Genomic DNA, 7525 nt, shown 5'->3' on the forward strand with positions numbered 1-7525 from the left:
CTCGTTCGTCTTGCTCAAGGCAACACTCTGTCGGCCCAACTTTTGAAAAACGGTGGAGTGCCCACGACGGAGGGTTTGAAGCTAACTACCGGAGATTTCGAAGCTGCCATGAATAATGTGACACCGAATCAAAGGTGCGATGTTTAACGAGATTTTAAATTTCTCTTTTTTTTTTTGTTATTTTTCAATTGATGCTTTTAGCGGATGCATGCTGCCACGTGTTATTTCTTAATTTTTGTTTCTAGCTCATACTTCTTCTTTTTTTTTCCTATGATTTTACCTCTGAGGATTAAGGTCGTATATGATGAGAAGATGGCTAAAAATATAGGCCATGAATGTTTTGCAGTTTTTAATTGGTTTCTAATTTTTGGTTTTTGGCATTTGGTTATTAAATTTTGGTGTATGATGTAGCTTTTGCAAAATGAATGGTAACTTTTTTTTGGTCGAACAAATGAACTTGTTTAGTTTTTGGTTTTTTCTATAATTATTTTCTTAAAAACGTTTTGAAATTATTATACTTAGCTATTGTTTTGGGTTCAATTTTTTTAAAAAAATTTGTTGCTTATGGTCCAATTAATCAATAGTCCAGAACTCGTTTAACATATAATTAATCAACTCCTAATGTTCTATCTTCCATGGGCCATTAACGGTGGATCGATCTGTTTGATATCCACGGGAGCAATTACATCTCTGTGCATTTGTGATATTGATAAGCAAATAGAAAATTGGGAAACTCTTTTTTTGTTTCTTCATATTTTGCGGAAAAATATAAATGTAGAAACATACTGGAATACACAAGTTATCGTGCTCACCTAGCCGGAAAAAAAGCTTAAAAATATTTCATCTGTTTTTTCTTTGAAAGTTTAATATCTGGTCTTTTTTAGTTGGAAGTTTAATACCTGATATATTTTTTATTGTTCAATAAAACATTGGTTTATATTTGTGTTGGTTGCTTAAGACCCCGNCGTGACACCGAATCAAAGGTGCTTTTGAAAAACGGTGGAGTGCCCACGACGGAGGGTTTAACGAGATTTTAAATTTCTCTTCTTTTTTTTTTTGTTATTTTTCAATTGATGCTTTTAGCGGATGCATGCTGATATCTTTTCAATGATTTTTTTTAATATATATTGTGTGTTATTTCTTAATTTTTGTTTCTAGCTCATACTTCTTTTTTTTTTTTCCTATGATTTTACCTCTGATCCATGATGCTGGCAGAAAGAAGGGTTGAGGATTAAGGTCGTATATGATGAGAAGATGGCTAAAAATATAGGCCATGAATGTTTTGCAGTTTTTAATTGGTTTCTAATTTTTGGTTTTTGGCATTTGGTTATTAAATTTTGGTGTATGATTTAGCTTTTGCAAAATGAATGGTAACTTGTTTAGTTTTTGGTTTCTTCTATAATTATTTTTTTTTTAACGTTTTGAAATTATTATACTTAGCTATTGTTTTGGTTTAGTTTTTATAAAAAAATTGTTGCTTATGGTCCAATTAATCAATAGTCCAGAACTCGTTTAACATATAATTAATCAACTCCTAATGTTCTATCTTCCTTGGGCCATTAACGGTGGATCTGTTTGATATCCACGGGAGCAATTACATCTCTGTACATTTGTGATATTGATAAGCAAATAGAAAAATTGGGAAACTCTTTTTTTTTGTTTCTTCATATTTTGCGGAAAAATATAAATGTAGAAACATACTGTAATACACAAGTTATCATGCTCACCTAGCCTAGTTCTTGAATAATTATGGTACTAGATAATGGCCCGCGCTGGTAGCGCAGGGAAATTTTTATTTTATTTTGTTATTTGTTAATATTATATTTATGTTGTATCATTTATTTACATGTTATATAATATAGTACTATATGGTGAGTTTTGATTCATATTAACCTACTAATAGGTAGGCCTGAAACTACTACCAATACTCGTATTCCACCCATTTTTCAGTTTGTATCTATCCCGAAAAAAGGTACCCGCAACTTTAGAGTCGAGTGAAAGGTATAATAATTATATTATCCGTGAATAATGATCGAGTATCGGATATTAATTTAATTTTTGAGCGTCCCGTTACCCGTCTCATTACCCGTTTTATTACCCGACTCATAAATACACGTTAATATTTTGTAAAACAATGTTACCAGTGTGACGAAATATCTATGTAAATTTGGATTTGTTTGTTACAAAATAATAGTCGAAAATTTATTAATTCTATACATTTTATAAAATCATATATTTAATTACTTAAGGTCATACTCTGATTTTGACCCGTAGTTGGTACTACTATTTTGGTTTGGTGCAATATCAAATTTGTTAATTATACATTCGGTAAAGCTTAAAAACCCAACAAAATATGTATTGACCCGTGATTTGGTATTACAAATTGATGTGATCGTGTTTAGAAATCTTAATATACCAAATTTACAAATTGAAGTTATTGGTATAACAAGTTATATATTAATTTTATAGGTGAAAATTACAATTAGGTTATGTATATTATCAACATTATACTTATATAGTGAATATTGTGTAGAAACAATTAACTTTTAGCCAATTAAATAGTTTGTTATTATTTCCGAAGATTTATGAAACANCAATGTTACCAGTGTGACGAAATATCTATGTAAATTTGGATTTGTTTGTTACAAAATAATAGTCGAAAATTTATTAATTCTATACATTTTATAAAATCATATATTTAATTACTTAAGGTCATACTCTGATTTTGACCCGTAGTTGGTACTACTATTTTGGTTTGGTGCAATATCAAATTTGTTAATTATACATTCGGTAAAGCTTAAAAACCCAACAAAATATGTATTGACCCGTGATTTGGTATTACAAATTGATGTGATCGTGTTTAGAAATCTTAATATACCAAATTTACAAATTGAAGTTATTGGTATAACAAGTTATATATTAATTTTATAGGTGAAAATTACAATTAGGTTATGTATATTATCAACATTATACTTATATAGTGAATATTGTGTAGAAACAATTAACTTTTAGCCAATTAAATAGTTTGTTATTATTTCCGAAGATTTATGAAACAATAAATAGAGTTTTATTATTTTGTAAACAAATCTAAACTTTTCTTTTGTTAGTTATTAGAATAATTAAAATATTATAGCATTTTCATAATATGTCACATCAGAACTGATTAAATTTTTAACAACACAGCTTAAATAAGTATATAGATATATTTTAAAAATATAAACAATGTTTTATCCTAATTTTAATAATATATTTGTTATTATTAAATGATTTAGATATGTAAATGTTTAATCTTAGTCTTATAAATAAATTTAAGTTTTATAATTTTTCTAAATAGTTTGTTATTGTTTTCTAAGATTTCTGAAACAATAAATAGAATCTGTTTAGTTATTTTATTACATAATTTCGAAATAATTTTACTATTATTTTATTAAATAATTTCGATTTTTTTATTAATGATATCTTGTAATCTAATAAATTAATAATTACTATTTTTGGATAATTATTTTCAGGTTACAATAAATTAATATTAAGATTCTGTTATTATATTTTCTATTAAAATACAGTGGCATTTTGTGTAATATTTTACATGAAATAGTGTTATTTGTTTAAAGGGTTGATTAAATAAGTATATAGATTAGAATTAAATTTTTATTACTTAGAAAATATTATTAACAATAAAAGACACTTTTTTTGGATGAAACACAAATCACAGAAGGTATAAAAGACACTTTTTTTTTTTATAGACCGAAGGGAGAACCTAAAACACGGTTTAGTTTCGGTGAAACTTGGGAGCTTCTCAAGCCTCCATCTCAGGTAGTGCCCTGGCATAAGCAAGTTTGGTTTTCTGGCTCTGTACCCAAGCATTCTTTCGTTATGTTGCTCTGTTGTCTCGATAGACTTTCAACCTTGTCTCGACTCAGAATCTGGGAAATAGTAGAAGACGACACATGTTTCCTTTGTGAAATCTATTTCGAAACCAGGGATCATCTCTTCCTACGATACCCTTACTCCTATGACCTTTGGCCTTTGTGTAAAGGTATAGAGAACACAAATCAACCAAACCGCTTGGAAACGCGCCAAGCAAACGCTTTTATTCAATCCTATAAAAACCTCCGTTTGTTACAAGATATGAACCTAAGCCTACTCTCTTGTTTATATAACACAGCACCCTATGTAGATCTAAAAGAGTAAAATAACCACACTCACCTTCTAAGCCTTTTTTCGAATGCTTGAAGGTTTACAACTCTCACAACTTTTAATCCCACGAGTGCTAGCTCTTTTTGTGGCTAGCCCTCGTCTCTTTATATCCTACAAACGATCTCTAACCTAGATCTTTGTGAATTCCTAACTAAAAAGAAATATTCCTTATCCTAAGAAATATCCTACCTTATCTCTCTCGATCAAATATACTCTCAATATCTTCGAGCATATCTTGATCTCTTCTTCCTTCCTTCTCACGTATCTTGTCACGGCATTCCATAATCTTTCTCCACGTCAGCCCATCTGCCACGTCAGCATATCAGCACTCTGAGACACTTCGCAAGCTCCTGTCACCTTCAGAGCTCTGAAGCACTTTCAATCTCCCCCTTTTTGACTGAATCTTGCCACACAAGCAACCGCAGCATCAAACCTGAAAATGCATAGACAACACAGCCAAGACAAAGCACAACCGTACTAGCAAAATATTCCAGCACTCAACACAAGACGGTTAACCATAACAACTTGTTAAGATAAATTGTATCAGCACACAACACCAACCCAAGTGAACGAAAACCAACAAGTCTTAAGTTTCAACAGGGAACAAAAATAAAAACAAAAATAAACAACCACTCCCCCATAGTCCAAACTCCCCCTCAAGCTTCAGAATCATACTTTTCTCCCCCTGCTTGTTTGGCACCGATTAGTCAAAAATATCAACAGATTATGCAAGAAACAGAGTACAACAGAGAGAGTGCTACTTACCAGCATCCGAAACCCCTTGTAGAATCTGGATAACCAAACGGAGAGCTTTGCGGTCCTCAGACGAGCCACTCAAGGAAACAGGTGCAACAGGGACGGATGTAGTCATCTTCACCTTGGTCTTCTTCGTGTTCTGCGGACGAAGACTCGGAACAGGCCGTTGAGCTTCCAAGAGTGGATAAATGAAGCTGGAAAATGTCAATCGGAAACCAGATTGAGCTTGTAGACCCAACTGTATGATTTGATCATAGATCATTCTCCCAAAATCGAACGGAATGTGATGCATAATCATGTAGATCACCATGGCTCGGTTCATCGAGATATCTCCGGTGTTCACCGTTGGAGACCAGTTGCTGCAGCATATCTTGTGGAGATCTTTGATGACTGGATTCTTGATTGCGGTAGCCACCAGTTGCTTACAGGACTTTACTTTACCACTAGACAGGAATAATGCCAGATCCTCCTCCAAGATAGCAGCTGTCTGCAGTCGTTGTTCACGTACATCAACGGATTGAAGACCGAACAAAGCATTGATTCTACCAGGTGAGAACTCATATACCCAGTCACGAACAAGTATATCAACCGATTCTCCTTCAACCTTAACTGTAGGGAGATTAGCCTAGAACTCATATACCACCTCCGAATCGAAAGATCCGATTTTTGAAATGGTTTGCAACAACCCAACTTGATCAATCAGCTCTCTAGCCTTATCATCAGTTCCCAGGGGATAATTAACTTCAGGAGCAAGAGTTCGAGAAGCAAAGAAGCCATACCGGCGTGCCGCTTCAGCTGATGTGAACCGCTTCTGATCGAAATCCTTTGAAGAACCGCTGCGAGAAGTAGAGACCCCCTTATTCTTAGCAAGAGACGGACGCTTGGGGTCGCGACTATCAGCATCAGCAGTTGCCTGTCTCTTGTGCAGCCGAGACGAGATTCCTGGACTGGACAGAACAGTCTTGGGAACATCACCAGTGAGATCGACAACCGGAAATCGAGAAGGTGCTTTTCTTGGTGGAGAAGACGAAGAGTCACAGGCGCCGTCGTCCTCATCAGTAAACGAAGGTGTGGATGCGGAATTTTTTGGAGCCGGAATTGCTGTGTTTGACTCGTCACGAAGCTCGTATACCACCATTGCCAACGTGTTTAGATCAATCGGAATATGAGGAGTCGGTGGTGGTAACGATGAAGGTGGCGTGTGAAGCTCCTCATCTAAGCTAGAATCGTAATGGAAGCCGCTGAAGATTGATTCCATGGTGATTAGGGATTTGAGCACACAGACAGACGAGAAGAGTGAATAGAGACTTGTTCGGTATAGGGTTGAGATTGCACGAATGACTGGGTACACGCCAAAACCCTAGCAGCTCCTCTTTATACACACCCGTGAGTCTCAATGGGCTGTACATTCTCGGCCCAAAACATTAAAAACACCCTGAAAACACTTAATTAAACATCAGTGTACACTGCATCTATTTCCTTATTTGACTACATTCACACGTTAATTCATTCAATCACAATTAATGACAGTGCATTAGTAAATCTCATTCTTCCTCTTTTACGACCCAATTTAGCAGATTCATGAATCAAACACACATATACACACAACCACTAATGATAAATTCTGAGGGACCCAGATCGAGAATTAAAGACACATGAACATTAATTTTATATATATATATATATATCAAACCGTGCAAAAATCAGAACACTAACCAGACATTTGTCGTATCAGCCACTTGTTCAGAACTTTCACTAGGAACTATCACAACCTCTTGAATTGTCGAAGATCAGAGGACTGTTGCTTGTGGGTAGTCTTTCACACTGGCATGCCTTTCGCCTTCAGTCCATCCCAACATGTTAAGGCAGCTGGAGTTCATCTCTTTGAAGAGCATACACATTTTTTTTTTAAATATATATATATATTTTTTTCTCCAAACAGCCTTGTGATGACTGCTTCAGCATCTTGAGTTTCAATGACATCATCTGATTGTGTCAGTCACTGATTCTGAACTCATCATTGAACCTTAGGATGCCTGTGTATGTCTCTTCACAGCTCATTGACCTCCTTAAATCATGACAACGTTTAACAGGATGGACAGGCTGGCATGACAAGCAGCTATTTCCCACATCTTTCCAGAATGTTGATCTTTTATATATTCCAGGATTTCTATGATCTGTCCTAGCTTCAGTTCCTGCCTTAGACCAACACAACTCAGAGAAAAAGTTAGAGTTCATAAACACCAATAGACTTCTTCAGAGTTGAGAATCTGTTGAAGTCCAGAGGCTTAGTAAACAAATCAGCCAGCTGAAAATCGATGCTCACATGGTCTATCTCAATCAGTTTCGCCTCAAATAGTTCATGAACAAGGTGGTCTCTAATATCTATGTATTTGATCCTAGAATGCTGAACAGGATTCTTTGAGAAGTTTATTGCACTCAAATCATCACAATGAATCAACAGAGTATAAGAAACCATACCATAGTCAGAAGACATTTGACGCATCCCTAGAAGCTGTGTACAACAGCTGCCTAAGGCAATGTATTCAGCCTCAGCGATTGATAGTGATAC

The sequence above is a fragment of the Camelina sativa genome, chromosome 12 (assembly GCF_000633955.1).
Source record: "Camelina sativa cultivar DH55 chromosome 12, Cs, whole genome shotgun sequence".
Lineage (NCBI taxonomy): Eukaryota > Viridiplantae > Streptophyta > Magnoliopsida > Brassicales > Brassicaceae > Camelina > Camelina sativa.